This window comes from Syngnathoides biaculeatus, chromosome 15 (genome assembly GCF_019802595.1).
Source record: "Syngnathoides biaculeatus isolate LvHL_M chromosome 15, ASM1980259v1, whole genome shotgun sequence".
Taxonomy (NCBI): Eukaryota; Metazoa; Chordata; class Actinopteri; order Syngnathiformes; family Syngnathidae; genus Syngnathoides; species Syngnathoides biaculeatus.
In genome coordinates, this window is record NC_084654.1 from 933,046 (window position 1) to 951,248 (window position 18,203).

An 18,203-nucleotide genomic window follows, 5' to 3' on the forward strand; every position below is an offset into this window, starting at 1 on the left:
ACTGTATCAAATCCTGACATTCTACGTGAGTTATTCATGAGTGATTTTAGTGTGGCATCATTTTGCTAATTTGTGAATGAAATATTTGACCTGATATATGTACTCTTTGTACTTTTCCACTAAATTATTAAGTAAATGATACCATGCATAACAGCCTTGTGTGTCGTGAAATTTGTCGCCAATTTGTTGTGTGTGATTCAGGTGTAGGAAGGTTTAGGGTTGAGACTATCGGTGATGGACAGGGCGTGACATGAATTCCAGTATCTTCAGCTCAGCGTTTCGCCCGCCATCTCCCAGTGGATCAACAACTTCCTGACGGGCAGGACACAGCAGGTGAGGATGGGGGACACCACCTCAATCAGTGAACTGCAGGACTGCTTTCAACAAACAGACTGGGACCTATTTGTATACCAGGCCCTGTGCAGACACACTGAACTACATCAGGTTTGGTATGGAAACTGTGTGTGAGAAAAAGCTCTGGGATTTCCAAATCACAAATCCTGGATGAAAAGCCAGGTTCGTTCACTCCTCAGGGCGTGCGATACGGCTTTCAGGTCAGTTGACCGAGCTCTTTACAGCATAGCTGAGTATAGCTCAGGCTGAACAAATAAAAGGGATGAAAAACACCAAAAAGGGATACAAGAGGAGGAAAGAGTCCCATCTCGCAAGCAAGAGACCAAGGGAGGTGTGTCAGGGTCTACATAAATTCACAAACCTCAAGAGGGTGCGATGCAACACCATGAGACACAAGTGAGTCATTGGCAGAGGAGCTCAACAACGTCTTTGCTCGCTTCAAATTATCTCAGCAATACTCAGCTGCTCCAGTGCTCCCCCGCACCCCCACCAGGCTCCAGTTAACACTCCACTTACTGTTCAGGGGCACAATGTGAGGAGTGTGCTAGTGGCCTTGAACCTGAGTAGTAAGGCTGCTGGCCCAGACGAAGTACAAGGCAAGGTGGGTGGTAGACAACTCCCATAAATTCACAGAATGTTTTCACAGAGTTACTCGTCTGGGCTCTCTACGAAGCATTGTGTCAAAGAAGCGCAGAGGCTCGCAACCCAGTTGTCAGATGTATTAATCAACATGAATATTTATCATACGTATGCTGCAATGAAGAAAATGCTCAGGCTTGCAAAGAAGAATGTTTTGCTCAGCACATACATATAGTTATCGGATACTTGTTTTAAATTACTTCTCCTATGTAAAAGAAAGTCTTAACAGCAGCAGAAGGTGGTTCCCACAGTGGGAGGAAACCGCAAGCTGGACTGCTCGATACAAGATTACTGAAGACCTGTTGCAACTGATTGCTAAATCTTCTCACAGACACGTGTATTGTAACTTTCCACGTACATGCAGGCACATAGTCACACAAACGAGTTTTTCTCTCCCCCACCCTTTAGGATTGTAACCGTTGATAAGGATTTCCTAAATATAATAAAAAGAGAGGGTTCGAGGTAGAATGCTTTTGAACGTAGTCAAGAATTGTACCTTGCAGTTCTTCATTCTCCTTGAGTTCAAGCAACAGAAAACAGGTCTTCTCTCTTTATTGCTCTGTGTTTAACAAATGTCAAATCAGAGGGGTTGAGCCAACATCCAGGCAAGTCCGTGGCCACGGCCTCAATACCCTAGGGTTCCAAAAGTTTGTAAGTCCCACCAGTCCATTTCTTTCTTTAATTCCAATTTCATTGAGCTTGTAGGTTCTTCTTGATTTGAGTTTTTTAGTTCCCATTCAGCCATGAATTCAGCCACGCTTGCTCTTGGTTGTGACTGCTGCTGCTGCCACTCTTCATCCAGTAGTCTTTCTTTATATCGTCTCGTTCTTTTTATCACATCACACACGCTCCACCTCTTCATCTGGGATTGTTCCTAGTAGCTCAAGTATTTCGTCAAGTCCATGAAGTCCAGTCAAGAGAGTAATCTCTTGGATATCTTTTCTTTCCTCCTTGGAGGAGCAAGAAGATCTGAGGTTCTTTAGTTCTTCTTCTACTTTTCTAATCCTGTCTCCAAAAGATGTCTCATTTGCTTGTATAACAAGGAGGGCTTTGAGTCTTTTGCATATTTCTCCATCTCAACGGTGAATTTTACACATCTTTTTTCCAACACTTAATCAACACGTAATCTCCCCTTATCTCCTTTGCCATTATGAACATAAGATGTATTCCTTGAGATAATTTCTTCTCTACTTCCTCCAACTCATCTAGGCGGGCTTTCAGATTGTCATACGAATCCATCTTTTCTGTTGTCTTGCTTATAATTCCGTTCATAGGGGTAAGATGGTGCAGTTCTGATTTCTCTCAAATCAGTCCTAGTATATCTATTTACTATTGTTGCCCCTTCTCAGAGGGTGGGAGGGGGGGTGTTACTAATACTTCAATTACACACAATGTCCAAAAGTCAATGCAGTTAGGTCCAGTCAAAAAGTTGTCCTTTCTCCTCACGATTCTATTTTTGACATTGGTTCCATTCTGTGTATCATACACGTTAATTTTTCTTGCATTGCTTCCATAAAATTATCTATTTCGGCAAGAAAAGGAACTTCCTGTCATTGTGTAGAGTGCAATGTCAAAACGTGACTTTTCTACCTCAAATGGTCATCTTGGATCCCCTGTAGTGTTGTCAATGTCCTACTTAATAGTTCCAACCGAGAAGCTGCTTGAGTTTCCAAGACGAACACACGGGCCTTTAGGTCACGAATTTGATCTTCCATCTTTTTCCTTATGTCCATATTAATTTTAACTCCTATTTCGAAGTTTTGAATCTGTTTTTCCAATCTTTGTCTTTTCTTTAATCTTATTGTCTTCGAACAAGAAGGCTGTGAGCTTCTTAGTTCCATCTTGATTCAGGTCATAATTTTTCTTAGCACATAAGTTTCGGTCTTACCCAGGGGAGGCTTTAAATTTTTCCAGCAAAATGTTCTGTTTATCTTCTGGGATTTCTTTCGAAAGGTCATCCAACTGATTAGTCTTTACTTCCTTTTATGAAAACACGAAGGTTTGTAATCCCGGGTTCGGTCTGTTAAGTTCTGAAGTGCAATAACGAGTCTTGTCACTTGTGAATAGTCTTCTCTTAGTGTTTGTAACAGTGTTAGTGTTAGTCCAAATGCTTGGGTTAGGGCTTGCGTCAGTCTCTCCAATGTATCTAGTCGAGTATTCAACTCTCTGTTTTGTTCGGCCATTTGTTCTTTCTTCTCAGCCTTAAGTCTGTGTCGAAGAGGATGTTGACGCGTCACTTGGTCTATTCCACAGACGAGATAGCCGTTCTTTAATGTCCTCTTGTTGTTTCTCTGCTTTCCTATCTCCACTCTCTTCTCCTGGTTGTAAGTTGTTGGTTTTATTCAATATCTGTTCCTCCTCCTTTTGGGAGGAGACCTTTTTTTTTTGCAACCTGTCATTGCCAAGGCCATTTTTTGGGTTCCCAGTCTTCATCATCTGAGGCTTTTCTTCTTTTTCTTGTCCTATTTTCGTCCATTTATGGTTATCATAATCGTCTGGTCCCTTTTTATTATAATTAGGGTATCCCCTTAATGACCAATGTCTTGCTCTGTTAAGTAGTACGTGCTCCATACCGTTACAGTTAGGATAAGGACAGCCGTTCTTCCGCTCTTTGATTTTGAGTTATTCCTTCAAATCGCTTAATTCATCATTGCTATCACATGCACTATCTGAAGTGATTTCAATTACCTCCTCTCTCGTTTCTAATTCGCTTACTGCTGAATTCGCTAGCGATAATAAGTACGAGTTGTTGTTTGGGATCCCTATGGGGTCGTAGTTTTGTATAGTATTGTCTCTGTTCTTTAGCCGTGCTCTTTGTCAATGGAGTATGTTCCCTCGTAGGGTATCATGGCCATGATAACTTTGAATTTGACCCATTGTTTTGTTTCTGTGGTCTTGGAAACGTCAGGTGAATTTTCCCAGGGCCTGTTTCCGTTACAGCAATTTTATTAAGCTTTCCAGGGCTTATTTGCATGACAGCAACTTTGCTCTTGTACTCCATTTTCTTGGATGTTTCATCTAGTAACATTTGATGAGTGTACAAGCCACTTCCTCCCAATCCTCGCTCGTGCGGAGCTTCTGGTAAAGTGATCAACTGGATGTCTTCTCTGGCCAAAATATGGTTAATGAGCGTCTGCCAGGATACTTTCATCCCCAATGTAGAGAGGTTACTTGTTTGCATCATGGACGCCACAGGTATTGATGGTTCTATTAACGTTATAGGGCGGTTATTCTCAGTCCACGCTGGCCAATTTATATTGAGTAGACCTGGGAGTCCCATGTAAACTCCCTTTGTTTACATCCCTTCCCTCTGGGCAAGTCAAAATGGGAAGCAGCCGGCATATTGGGATGTCCGCTTTGGTTACTTGCCATCCTTCAGCATGACCAGCTCTTACTAATGTTCCTTTCATGACCTTTCTTCAACACTGGTCACAATGTAATCACATTTGTCCATCCAATCTACATTTAAAATTCTTTTGTTCTGTAGCTTCTCCTGGGTTTGAGTCCCATTGGGCATAAAATCTTAATCCGGGCAAAAATTTCATTCTGCATTTCTTACATACGTAGGCATTGAATATCTTGGCTGGACCCAAACCTTCCAAGGCTGGGAAGCAGGTTGTCCAAATGTAGCTGGTTCCAGGTCTTCCATCGCTCCTTTGTTCGGTGCTTCTACAAGCGATGCAGCCTTGGTTTGCCCGATGCCAACTTAATTTCTCCACCGCTTTGGATAAATATCCTCTTTTAGCATTCATCAGAAGTTTGACTGCTGTTGCGGCCATTATTCCATTTGAAGTCCTCTGTGTGATAACAACTCCTTTCATCATGGCCAACTTGATAAAAGGTGGATCGTGTTCATCATTTCTGTATTCATTTTTGTTTTACTCCTTGGCTTCGAGCCAAATCAACTGGTATCGGTTTAAGATGCTCTCCCCCTTGGATTCCTCTCTCCTTGAGGTGCACTGTGTTTCTGTCCAACACTCCTTCTACGATGTCAGGATTGTCGTATTTGGCTTTCACTACTTGATTGTCGAATAAGCCGTGGGACTTAACCCACACCCGCTGTCCCACCTGAAATGGACACTTCTCTTTCTGGATGCTTGTCTCTTCTTTTACTCTGCCACTGTCAGGGGCGACAAAGGGGCATTGATTCAACTCCTCTGAGGTGGACAGCCACTCAGTTCTGCTCCTCCCATTCAAGTCTTTGACCAACTGCAACAATTTTTCACTCCACTCTTTTCCGTTAGCGTTTTTACCTAGCCAGTTCTTAGCTAGGCCAATGGTTCTTTCAGCAACGCCATTGGCTTGGGGGGTGTAGGGTGGTGAATAAACTCTTGTTATTCCCCATCTTTGACACCACCTGTCTACCGCAGTGTTTCTTAAATGAAATCCAGCACTTCATGTACGGCCGTATTAACCTCACAAACAAACTCGTCTGGGACCACTCATCCTCCAGGGGTTTTGTCCCATTCCCATGTCCCAAAGTTTTCTTTCTTGGACGTATTTATCAACTTCATCATTTCCTCTCCAATGGTGGACAACAGTGATGTTCATATTTAACCTTAGCTCGGCTCCTTTTTTCCATAGGTCTGCATGGGCAACTGGTTTGCCCTTTGCTCCTTCATATCAATTTTCCTCTCAAATGGATAGGTCTTCTTTAAGAGCTTGTGCACAAGAGTGACTGTCTGTTGTAATTCTTATACGTCCCACGTGTAGCTTTAGAGCTTCCAACAGTCCCTCCAACACTGCTGTAACCTCTCCAGCTTGGGCACTGCCCGGGGCCACACCTTTGCAATGGCTCTTTTCTTCTTCATTGTGTTTAAGGATGAAGCTCCAGTGGGCAGACTGGTCTCCACCTTTTCTCGATCCATCTGTGTAGCGAACCCATTCATATGGTTACTCTGCTTTTGTCTCTGGTTTCACTAATTTCTTGGAAGAGATGGTTATCTGTCTTATTTCTAAATCAGGGTCGACTAGGATATCTTCCCATCTCCCCCATATCACATTAGTTGCTTTAGTGCTTTCAATGGTGTCTTTTTGCACATAACAATGAACTTGGCTCTACGTGATGGCTCTTATTCCTTGTCCCTGGGCTAGGTCTTTCAATGTCCCCCAGTACTTGGCTAGGACTGCCAGTTGCCTTCCCTCCTGGGGAAATTTCTTTTCCACACTGCTCAGGGTGTAAGTCCATAAGGTCACCAAGTCAGCGCCTTTGTTACTAATGCTCACCATAGGTGCGTCCTCACCGCACTCCACTTTAGCAATCAATCTCGTATCCAAACTTCTTGGTTCAAGTTGTACAGTGTTTCTTACTGGTTTCTTTAACCCTTCTAAGTTCTCTTGGTCTTTGGCTGACCAATCCCAGCTTTTATATTTTCCTTATTCAGGATTTATGCGTAGATGGGCATAAAGGGGTCTTGCATATTTTTGATAATGAGGGACATGGTCTCAGACATAGTTGCATAGTCCGAGTATCCCCTGCAATTCGTTTTCGGGCGTTGGGAGCAGGATCTGTTCAATCTACTGTCAATAGGTGTCTGAAAGCCCCAAGTCTTCTGACACTTGGAAACCCGAGTAGTGTAGTTGGAACCTAGCAAATTGACATTTTTTCAGATTAAGTTTCAGTCCTGCTGCCATCACTCATTAGATTACAGTTTGTAAAGTGTTCAAATGTTCCTCTTCTGTATCAATGCCGATGAACACATCATCGATGTTAACTGTGAGTGGCAGCCCCTCCAAAATGTCCAAAACTGCTGATTGAAACACGTTCAGGGAATTTTTATATCCTTGGGGTAGTCTTTGCCAAATGTATGATTTTCGCTGATGTGTGAATGCTATCTTTCCTTGCGATTCTTTGGCGATCCTTAAAGAGAAGAATCCATTTGCCAGGACGCCACAGTACTTGATGAAAACAGTTGAGAGCCGCCCCCGTCGCAAAGCCCGACACGCAGCCTTCGCGGAAGACGTGACCGCCGAACGCAGCGCCTCAGCTGATGTGGCTGAGTTTCGGCCCGCCGTGCTATATAAGGAGAGGGTGGAGCTGAGCTATGTTGCAGGCTGAGTGAGACATTGTTGACTGGGCGACGCACACATCGACACATTTCATACGCGGATCTTTTGTTACGTTATGAGAGAGACCCCAAACTATTTTTTTTTTTAGGAGCTGTACACACACCTACCTGTTATTTGGAACCCACGAAGCTCTCGTCCTCTGCACCCATGCAATCCATTTTTCACAATGAGCAGGGTCTCTTTCAAACTTATGAAGGGTAATTCCATTCTCCCGAGTGTTCAAGCAATGTCCAGCAATGCAATGAGCTGGCATTTTGGCTAACACGAGGGAACAACGAGCTACCGTCCCGGAGGTAAAACTAATGGAAACAAACGAGTCCACTAAGGGGCGCCTCTGTCTTGTACGTCACTTCCTGCTTCTTCTCGAAAACAAATCCCTGAGAGGATTTTCATGGCGGGAGTTACAAAAAGCTGTATACGTCAAAATCATGTTTTGTGGTGAAAAAAACACACGGGACCATATTGGCTGTGGGTTTTTCATTAATAATATACCAAAAATCATCCGTTTGAAGACACTTGAGCTTTAATGTACGCTGGTTCTGGTGCCCGCCATGCAAATAGTGCACAAACTTATGGCCGTGCCTATGTATGGAATTTGTTAGCTAACCATTATGGATGGCACCATTTGGTGGGAGAGATAGGGCAGGATTGGACATGTTGCACCACTGATATATGTGCAAAAAGGCTTCACCCCCTCATTAAAATATCTGTAGAGCCTAGAGGGATCAGGTTAACAATCAATACTACAAAGTGGGGTTGTGGTGATGACACTTGCTTGTACTGTTCTGCTGTTGAGCCCATATGGACACAGGACAGACTCGTGCCATTTCATCCATATTTGTGTGTCATCTGCACTTACAGATTCTGTTGAAGCTGTTTACATGGCTGCGGACCGCCTTTCTGAGATTAAACGTGCTCTGAGCAATCGTACATCTGGTATTGTGAAACTCCATCATGACCAGCACACGAGGCTGAACCCAAAAGGCACGACTCACAAGATCAGGAACAGTTCGGGAGAGGTCTTTATTCAATTCGTTAGTCGATACATGGGCACGCAGTCCAACAAGGCAGCAGCAACAGAATCAGCGGGTGTAAGAGGAAGGTCGAGAACGAGGCAGTGTTCGGTAAACGGGATAGGAAGGGCGTAGACAAAGAGTTGCGGGAACGTGACACGAGTCCAACGATCTGGCAAAGACCAGACCGCACGCGTGGCAAATATGCGAGAGATGTAATCACTGAGACGAGGTGCCGGTGAGCGCATCTGCTGATTGGAGCAGATGCGGGCTCCATCGGGGACTGACACAGCCATGACAGTAGCCCCCCAATGGCTGACCCCGGATGGCCCAGGAGCCTCAGGATGCGATGCATGAACATCTCTAATGAGGGAGGAGTCGACCACAAACTGGGAAGGGATCCACAAATGCTCCTTGGGACCGTAGCCTCCCCAGTCCAATAGGTACTGTACTCCCCTCCCCAGACACCGCGACGGCAGTAGCCGTCGTACAGCGTAGACAGGGCCCTTGTCAACCATGCGGGGGGAGGAAGGGGTCTGGCAGGCGGGATCAACAGAGACACTCGAGACGGTTTGAGCCGGCTGATGTGGAAAGCAGGATGAATCCACATCTATTTTGGAAGTTTCAGCCTCATAGTGACTGGGTTGGGAATGGTCCGGCGAACCTGGGAGCAAGCTTCCTGGATTCCCCCTGGAGTGGAAGGGCCTTCGCTGACAGCCAGACATACTGGCCCACTCTGTAATCTGGTGCAGTCACCCTCTTATGGTCAGATGCGACCGTATAGGAGCATCCCTTGCGCAGAAGCACCCTATGGGCTCGCTCCCAGGTCCATCTACAGCGTCTTACCACAACCAAAGCTGATGGCACCGACAAGTCAGAGTCCATAGATGAGAAGAGAAAGGGTGGATAGCCATGCACGACATGGAAAGGGGACATACCGGTGAATGCAGAGGGAAGGGAGTTGTGTGAATACTTGTCCCAACTTAACTGTTGATTCCATGAGCTTGGGTCGCGAGACGCCAGTCATCGGAATCCAATTTCTGGGTCCTGGTTGACATGTTCACTCTGACCGTTGGATTCTGGATGATGGTCCTTGGAAAGACTCACGGTGGCCCCTATGAGTGAGCAAAATTCTTTCCAGAAATGGGAGACAAATTGGGGACCCCTGTTGGACATCCCATCAGTAGGCAGGCCATGTAATCTGAATATGTTGCTCATCATGAGCTCAGCCGTCTCCTTTGTGAAGGGGAGTTTTGGAGTTGTGGAACTCGCATTTCTCTGCATTTGAAACCTCCACGCCGTGCCGTGCCTTCCTCCCTCTTCACAAGCCCCGTGACAGAATCAAATGATGTGAGCATAAAAAAAATTGATGGATGGATGGATGGATGGATGGATTCCAATTTCTCCCAATCTTTTTCTCTTGGATAATTGAAACGATATAGATTATCCAAATAAATGAATGAATAGAATCTTCTTTGAATGTTGGGACTATGATAGGAAAAGCTCAGGAGTTAGTTGACATGATGATTAGGAGAATGGTTGAAATATTGTGCATCCAGGAGAGCAAGTGGAAAGGGAGTAAGGCTAGAAGCTTAGGAGCAGGGTTTAAATTATTTTACCATGGAGTAGAAGGGAAGAGAAATGGAGTAGGGGTTATCCTAAAGAAAGAGCTGGCTAAGAATGTATTGGAGGTGAAAAGAGTATCAGATCGAGTGATGAGAATGAAATTTGAAATTGAGTGTTTTAAGTATACTGTGATTAGCGGCTATGCTCCACAGGTTGGATGGGACCTCGAGTTGAAAGATAAATTATGGAAGGAAATAGACTAAGTAGTTCTGAGCATCCCAGTCAGAGAGAGAGTTGTGATTGGTACAGATTTCAATGAAGGTTGTCGAAGGAAACGGGCGATGAAGAAGTGATGGGTAAGTACAGCATCCAGCAAAGGAACTTTGAGGGTAGGATGGTGGTGGACTTCGTAAAAAGTATGGAATTAGCAGTGGTGAACACTTATTTCCAGAAGAGATAGGAACATAGAGTGAGCTACACGAGCGGAGGTAGAAGCACGGAGGTGGATTATATTTTGTGCAGACAATGTAATGTGAAGGATGTTAGTGACTGTAAGATAGTGGTGGGGGAGAATTAGCTCAACAGCATAGGATGGCGGTGTGTAGGATGACTCTGTTAGCGGTTAAGAAGATTAAGAAGACAAAAGTAGAGCAGAGAATCAAGGAAGTTGAGAAAGGAAAAATGTTGTGTGGCTTTTTGGAAAGAGGTGAGACAGGCTCTAGATGGACAGGAAGAGCTCCCAGAAGACTGGAATACTACTGTCTAGGTTTTCAGAGAGGCAGGCAAGAGAGTACTTGGGGTGTCTTCTGGTAGGAAAAGGGAGAAGGAAATTTGGTGATAGAACCCCAAAATACAGGAAGTCATTCAAGGAAAGAGATTAGCGAAGACGAAGTACGACACAGAGAGGACTGAGTAGGGGCGAAAGGAGTACATTGAGTTACAACGGAGAGCAAAGGTAGAGGTGGCGAAGGCTAAACAAGAGGCATATGACGGCGTGTACACCAGGTTGGATACGAAAGAAGAAAAGGATCTCTACATGTTCGCCAGACAGAGGGTATTGATGGGGAGGATGTGCAGCAAGTAAAGGTGATTAAGGATAGCGATGGAAATATGTTGACTGATGCCAGTAGTCTGCTCAGTAGATGGAAAGAATATTTTGAGAAGTTAATGCAAGGTACTTTTTACTTTTCCGTGAGTACTTATTTAGACCAGTACTTCTAGTTGTATTTACAACTTAACCGAAGTAGTAGTCTTTCTGACTTAAGAAGCACGTTTCTGAATTTTTTCCACCTTGGCAGCTCCTTTCAATAATAGAAAGAAATGTCAAATGTGCTCAATTGAGTGTCCCCTTGGGTTTATTGTAGTTCTTATCTGGTCGATTTCTTCAGAACTAAATAGACAAGAAATCTCTGGGACTTCAATTCCAATGTGTGACTCCTGTGGAAACCTAGTTATTATCTGCCTCAACACGCTGCAAACACATTTCACAACACAACATGTAAGCTTGTTTGTGAGATTTAATGAGATTTCGCACATCCGGTGGGAAACAGATAAGAGAGCAGCAGCAAAAAAATAACGAAACATTTTGAACATTGGTGAACTGATACATTTGGCATCTTCTTCTTTTCCTTTCGGCTTGTCCTGTTAGGGGTCGCCACAGTGTGTCATCTTTTTCAATCTAAGCCTATCTCGTGCATATTCTTCTCTAATACCCACTGTCCTCATGTCCTCCCTCACAACATCCATCAACCTTTTCTTTGGTCTTTTCTCACTCACTTTTGGCTGGCAACTCCATCCTCAGCACCCTTCTACCAATATACTCACTCTCTCGCCTCTGAATATGTCCAAACCATCTAAGTCTTCTCTCTCTTACCTTGTCTCTAAAACATGCAACTTTAACTGTCCCTCTAATGAGCTCAATTCTAATCCTATCCAACCTGTTCACTCCAAGCGAGAACCTTAGCATCTTCATTTCTGCCTCTTTCTGCTTCCTGTTGTTTCTTCTGTGCCACCGTCAAGTGAAATGAAAACTGCTCATTGTATTTGATATTAAGACAATACTATCTACAGGAAATACATTGGTGGGCAGAAGACACAACTGCGTACAAAATAACTACCACCCATTCAAGTCAGAAATAACACAGATCTGATGAGTTTGTGATTAGTATCTATATGGACAAGTGACAGTTGTCCATTGACAGAATATGTTTGTTGCACTGTGCATCCCATGCGTGACAATCCTGAGAACACCGGCATGGTCAATTCTGTGCAGGCAACTGTTAATTCTGTGCCACTGTATGCGATGGCCCTGGGATTGCAGGACTCCTTTGACAAGTCTGTATCCTGCATGAGGGATTCTGTCTTTAATCCAAGCTACTTGGTTGTCCAGTTCTTGAACCGACATAGAGCTAAACAATGTCTTTGTTGAAATGTAATATTCATTCATTCTTTTGAAGATTGTAGCCTCACTAACATCAAGTAGGCTGGCTAAACATTTTACCGGGAGAGGTATTTTGAAAAGAAATGTATGGAAGCGTATTACTGCCACCATAGAAATGTAAGGAAATCAACAGAGAACTCAAATTTAGGGTGCCCCCTTACGCTTTTACAACTGCAGACAAAATTGGATGTTGGTCCTCTTCAATAGCAAGATGTGCAAGTCTCTGTAATTCTATAAGACACTGAAGGTATAGCCAGAATTTGGGATGTTGAATCAATTAAGATGTATTCTGGATTGCAGACATATTTCAAGTAGTCAAGGTCAGTAGAAGATTGTCCCAGTAACCACTGTAGACTGTCTTTAACATGTTCTAATATGCTATGTCGTAGAGTTTCCTAAAATGTCAAAAATATAAACTTAGCTCATGTTTTTTTTTAAACAATTAAAGAATTCCTTTAGAACAGCTCAGGCTAATGTTGTTATTCAGGGGAACAGAACATCAACCACACAACATATAGCATGCAAACATATAATCTTACACTCTGATTACACTATGAAGAAAGATTAATGCAAAGCATCAATATTTTTAAAGGGCTACTGACGTCCATATATAGATTTTGAAATAGATATTGTATTGAAAACTACATAATATTATTCACTTCAATGTCTATATGAAAAAAATGAGTAGAGAGTGTATAACTCATGTGGAAAGTTGTGGAAGTCTCCCTCGACTTCCCAGTGGCAGCCATCTTGCCTGCGACGTCATTTCCAGATGTCACACTGGGACAGTTGCAATTGAGAAGACGCTGTGCCACCTGCTATGGCAGATGAAAAGAGAGATTTTCGGATTTTATGACGCCTCTTCTGGGTGTTGGCGCAGCCATCTCGCATGGAATAACTTTCGTTATTTTATCTTTTCGACTGAGGAAGAAACATGCTGCTCATTTCAGTTACCATGGAACTGGAAAGAGGAAAAAATTAATTGACAAACAGAACAGTGGAGTGACGTATGAGATCACCTTTCAACACCCCAACTTGATCTTGTCCTATACAGACTGTTCAACTTGTCTTTTATACAACTTACGTATATCCTTACATACATTGTCACCATTGTCTGAGTGTTGCTCAAAACCTTCTGATTGTTCAATATACAGTTCACAGTCAATAGGAGCATGTAGATATGCTGTCTTAACATCTATCTGATGTATATTAAGATCATGTTGTGCTGACATTTCCATCAAAGCACAAATCGAAGTCAGATTTGCAGTTGGAGAGAATGTTTCCTTGTAGTCTACTCCCATAACTTGGTTGTAAACTTTGGCAACATATCTTGCTTTGTAGGTCTATGTCTCATCTGCATTAGTTTTGATGGTGTAGACCCCCCACTCTATGTTTACCTTCTGGTAGACGAGTCAATGTGAATGTCTCATTCTCCTTAAGAGAATCCATCTCCTCTTTCATAGCTTTCGTACAAGTGTTTGAGTTGGGTGAACTCATAGTTTCTTTGAAAGTTTGGGGTACATCGTACATTCTGTAACAATAGTCAATATTATCTGTCAATATTCTCACTTATTTCAGATAAATAATCAGAGAGGTACAACAGTGGTTTCCTATCTCTTTTAGGGTATTGAGACTCACAACCTCCTCCTTCAATCTGAATATGTTGGTCATCAGAAGTTTCTGTCTGAGAAATTTCTCTGTCTTTTTCATTCTGGTCTGTCATATCTGTAACTAACATGGAAGACTCATCTCTCCTTATATCAGCATCCCCTCTACAACATCTTGCATATTACAAACGTCTTCATAATTACAGTGTTCCAGGATTCTGTGCCATGTCTGGATATCGTTACAACTGTCGTTAGTCACAGCATTTACAGTGTTCAAATAATAGACACTGTTGTACTTTTTATTGTTAAACCTGGTCCCACTTTTGTGGATGAGTTCACTGCGACCTTCTCTGAAGTTGACTGAAGCTCCATTGGTCGTCGCCACCTTTACTGAGAAGATGTCCTGTGGATACGTAGGAATGTAGAGTGCCTTCTTCAACATGGCTTTGATTCTCTTCCCTTTTTATTGTCCAAAAACTGACACATTTTAGCATAAGCCTCCTCATTCTTTGGAGTATCCGCCTCCACATTGTACGCACCGGGTTCAGTGAGGATAGTTAGTTTTAGTCCCAGGATGTGTGCCCCGCATGGGAGCTAACAGCTTCGTCTCCCACAGCTCGTAGTTTCGCTCGTCTCCGTCAAAGCACAGTCTCGTCCACCGGTTACCAACATCTCACGTGGGCCCATAACGTGTTGGCGCAGCCATCTCACAGGGAATAACTTACGCTATTTTATCTTTTCGACAGAGGAAGAAACACGCTGCTCACTTCAGTTACCATGGAACTGGAAGGAGGAAGAACTTTATTGACACACACGTTTACACAGAACCGTGCAGTGACGTATGAGACCACCAGTCAACACTGAGATTGAAGCTATTTTTTGAAGAAGAGAACATCTCAGATGCCAGTGAAGTGACCGGGGCCATACTACCTAATCGTTTTGAGACTTATTAGACGATATGCGGATCACTTTGAACTGACAACACTCCCCGACAGATGGACGAGGTGCTCAGGGAACCCGATCAAATATTCAAAATGACTTGTGTATGTAGTGTATTCAGGAGGACCCATGATGGGCGAAGTAACTGTCACGTCCCATCGGAACGAGAGGTAGGACCCAAATGCAGGAACTCGGAAGACCCAAGCTAGTCCAAGAAGAGACACGTTTATTGTATGCCGAGGTCGGGGATCGAGCAGGCAGTCCGGTGCAGCAGCGGTTGTTGGGGCGTCGGGCGAAGAGAGCAGATGAGTGGGCAGGCAATAGTCGGTACGCGGGGAAACAATCAACGCAGGCAGAAGTGTCAAGGAGTCAGGCTTGCAAGGTTGGTCGGAGAACGGACGAAGGTCGGTACACACAGGATCAATCAGGAGTACGAGAGTGCTGGAACGGGACATAAAGGTCAACGAACTGGCGGAGGACCAGTCGTCACTGGGTCCTATATATACAGGGGATGATCAGGCCGCATGAGGCACAGGTGTGTGCCTCCCAATCAGCGCAGCTGCACAGCTCGTGCTGAAGCGGCAGGATCATGACAGTACCCCCCCCCTCAAAGGCACGGCTCCCAGACGTGCCTAAACGGAAAAAAAAACAGACACTAATTAACACAGGCAGGGGTGGGCGGAAGGGGATCCGGAGGAGGGCACGCCCCCCCCCCCCCCCCGAACCCTAGACTGGTGGCCATCCAGGCCACCAAACACGAGGCGTCCGGGTGGACAGGTCAGGAGGATGACCCGGACGCCAAGCACCAGGGTCCCCACGGGGCAATTCGGGCGGACGACCTCTGTGAGGAACAAAACTGCGAAGCAGGAACCAGAACGAGGCAGGCCACTGCTCCGGACGAGAACCTCCCACGCCGTCGTTGCAAGACAACCAGGGATGGGTCGCCAACGAGGCCAGGTCCTGATGCGGCTGGGCGAACTCAGGAGCGAAGAAGATGGAGAGCAGGACCAGAGCCATGACCGCCACCCCGAAGTCTCTCCAGCTCCTGGGTGGCTCCACAGAACTCCCCAGCGCCTGCTGGACAGCAACTTGAGAAGGCGGCGCCATCGCCGCCCCCTCCTGGACAGCAACGTGAGAAGGCGGCGCCATCGCCGCCCCCTCCTGGACAGCAACGTGAGAAGGCGGCGCCATCGCCGCCCCCTCCTGGACAGCAACGTGAGAAGGCGGCGCCATCGCCGCCCCCTCCTGGACAGCAATGTGAGAAGGCGGCGCCAGTACCGCCCCCTCCTGGACAGCAACTTGAGAAGGCGGCGCCAGTACCGCCCCCTCCTGGACAGCAACGTGAGAAGGCAGCGACCCCGTCGCCGCCGCCTCCTGGACAGGAACGTGAGAAGGTGGCAGCAGCATCACCAACTCCACCTCCTCCTGGACGGGAGCGTGAGGCGGCTGGGGAACTGTCGCCACCTCCTGGACAGGAACGTGAGGGCGTGCCCGTCGCCGACAGAGCAGGAACGGGGAGCGGCCGCAGGCCGGTCGCCGACAGAGCAGGAGTGTGGAGCGTCCGCGGGCCGGTCGCCACTGCCACTCCAGAGCACGGACGAGAAGCGGCTGTGGAGACGTCGCCACCTCCTGGACAGCAGCGTGAGGGGGCATCGGGTCGGTTCCCACTGCCACGTGAGCTTGCAGTGTATCCGTTGAAACAGCAACGTGGGCGTGGCGCGGTGGCGAATCCGTTTCCAGGGCAACGTGAACCTGAGTAAGCGGGGAGTCAGTCGAAACTGACACGTGGGCGTGTCTCGGGAGCGGGTCAGTTCCAACTGCCGCGTGAGCTCTGCTCGGAACCGCCAAAACCTCGACGTGGGAATGGCGAGGAGGCGGGTCAGTCTCCACTGTGGCGTGCACTTGGCAAGGGTGCGGGTCGGTTTCCACGGCAACGTGAACCTGAGTCAGCAGCGAGTCCGTCGCCGTTGCGACGTCAGCGTAGCTCGGCTGGTTCGCCAATCTTTGGCGGACCTGGGCCGTGAGAGCTGTGAGAGCCGCCAATTCCGCGCTCTGCCGCTCAATCTCCGCCCGCAGTTCGCGGCGGAACGCCTCGTGATTTGGCGGCACCTCCTCCCTCTGGGCTGGAAGCCTCGCCACCAGCTGCGGGTCTGCCGGTCTCACCGTTACCGGCGAGGAGTGGGAGGACTGTGTCTTCGTTGCCGCGCAGCGAGAGACACCAGGGAGTGCCCGGCCGGGGCGTCTCCTCTGTCCGCCACGCGGAGGTCCCGGGTAGATGGCCAATCGGGTTCCCTCGTACCGATTAGTGTACTTGGATCTACCGGGCGAAGTCGCTCGGGTGCTGGAAACGCGGGGAGGCGGCGCAAACTGACTGGGGTGAAAGATCGGACGAGCAGATTCATATTCAAATTCGTCGGAGTCGTACTCAGGCAGCCGGTCATACAAATCGTGGTCCTCCTCATATTCCGAAAAGTCAGAGTCCAGAAGAATATGAGGAGCCGGACGGTTCGTGTTCGGGACGTATTCATACCTCGCTGGCGGAGCGTAAGACATGGAAGTGGAGGACGTCAGGGAGCCTACCCGGATTGGGCAGGCTTGGTCCTCCGGCAGACGGTCTACCTTGCGTCGGTCCCGGCGACGCCGGGTCTTTCCTGCTGGATCCTGTATGGGCCAGTTCGTTCTGTCACGTCCCATCGGAACGAGAGGTAGGACCCAAATGCAGGAACTCGGAAGACGCAAGGTAGTCCAAGAAGAGACACGTTTATTGTATGCCGAGGTCGGGGATCGAGCAGGCAGTCCGGTGCAGCAGCGGTTGTTGGGGCGTCGGGTGAAGAGAGCAGATGAGTGGGCAGGCAGTAGTCGGTACACGGGGAAACAATCAACGCAGGCAGAAGTGTCAAGGAGTCAGGCTTGCAAGGTTGGTCGGAGTACGGACGAAGGTCGGTACACACAGGATCAATCAGGAGTGCGAGAGTGCTGGAACGGGACATAAAGGTCAACGAACTGGCGGAGGACCAGTCGTCACCGGGTCCTATATATACAGGGGATGATCAGGCCGCATGAGGCACAGGTGTGTGCCTCCCAATCAGCGCAGCTGCACAGCTCGTGCTGAAGTGGCAGGATCATGACAGTAACTACTTCAGGGGTGACCAGACGCCGGTGGCTGGTGGGGGGGGGGTAGAAAAAAAAGAGCAGGCAAGCCGAAGACCTAAATAGTCTTTACTGACTTAAAATAGACAATTCCACACCACGCACCCACCAAGCCGCACCACCTTCCACTCCACCGTTTAACATCCATGAAAGCAACGTTAGACAGATCTTCAAACAACAAAGCGCTGGGCCCGGACCTTGCATCCCCATCCTGCCTCAAAGTCTGCACAGATCAACTTGCTCCTGTCTTCACAAAGATCTTAAACAGGTCTCAACAACTGTGTACCAATATGCCGGTCCCCCTAAAAAAAGCAGCACTTACTGTGCTGTGCTGATGACAGTGTGGACTTGTGTCTCCATAGCCCTGTTTAGAGAGTCGTTCTCTTCATCCAGGGATTTTCTCGACAGTGTGTCGGCCACCGGGAT